The following is a 1,147-nucleotide window of genomic DNA, read 5'->3' on the forward strand; positions in this document are numbered from 1 at the left end:
CACATCCTTTTGATTTCATCATACATTACCTTTTGAAGAATACCTGAAAACTGGGATCAAATGATACAAATTTAGGTTTATTTTCACCTTAAAGTCATGGATATATCGTTATTCTATATTTTTGATAATTCTGGTTTTTTGGGGTCCATATCATAATTGTGCTCAAATTTAGCATCCCTTCGATTTCTATACAATAAATGCAAATTCATTTGATCCAAATCGTTGAGTTTTTACAAACTTCTATAATGCTTGGTCAAAGGAAACATGAGTGAATGTCAGACTAACAGTTTGTAGTTAGCTTGCCCTCTTTAATATTCAGTGTAATATTTTGGCATAAGTAAACTAAAAAAGAACTGCAATACTATTAAAGTTTTCACATTTTTATTACAGTGGAAAGGTGAAATGGTATTAATCTATTATCATATTTATTTAACGACATAATTATGTTGGCTTTTTGTGGTAAGCCTATATGAGTAAACGGATTTGTAATGAAAAATAAAAATAAATACTGTTTTAATACTTTTTGTGAGATGCTCCCGAATTCAAATTTATTCCAGGTGTTATTTATAAAGTATATAGGTATTCAAAAAGATTGAGAATATTGTGGCAAATAAATTGATGGTTACGAATCAAATAAAATACAAGTCTTCATATTTTACAATATAAGTATTTCGAGAATAATTGTTTTTTCTAAAGTTGGTTTGAATTATAAACAACATGAATCGTAAACAAATCGTTAAGATAAAAATCAAATAAAATCAATTTTTATTGTTAATATCAATCTTCGCGTAGCCCGGTTAGCTCAGTCGGTAGAGCATGAGACTCTTAATCTCAGGGTCGTGGGTTCGAGCCCCACATTGGGCGCACATCCTTTTGATTTTGAATACATGACATTTGAAGGAGTACCTGAAAACTGGGATCAAATGCTACAATAAGGTTTATTTTTAACTTTCAGTCATACATATCGTTATTTCATCTTTTAAAATAATTATGTCCGTTTTGGTCCATATTTTGTCTTCGAATTTAGAATCCCTTCGATTTATATACAATAAACGCAAATTCGTTTGTTCCAAATCTCATTTATTCGAGTACAAGAAGTTACTGTTGACTTTTCACAGACTTAAACATGATGCTTTGTCAAAGGAAA

The 1,147-nt window shown here is 29.7% G+C and overlaps 1 non-coding gene across 1 annotated transcript; it reads left to right on the top strand.

Moving 5' to 3' along the window:
• Positions 1-791: 791 nt before the first annotated feature.
• TRNAK-CUU (transfer RNA lysine (anticodon CUU)) lies at positions 792-864 on the top strand. The gene has a single exon. It is a non-coding gene; the product is annotated as a tRNA-Lys (tRNA).
• Positions 865-1,147: the final 283 nt, after the last annotated feature.

The sequence above is a fragment of the Lytechinus pictus genome, unplaced genomic scaffold (genome assembly GCF_037042905.1).
Source record: "Lytechinus pictus isolate F3 Inbred unplaced genomic scaffold, Lp3.0 scaffold_25, whole genome shotgun sequence".
NCBI classification, from domain to species: domain Eukaryota; kingdom Metazoa; phylum Echinodermata; class Echinoidea; order Temnopleuroida; family Toxopneustidae; genus Lytechinus; species Lytechinus pictus.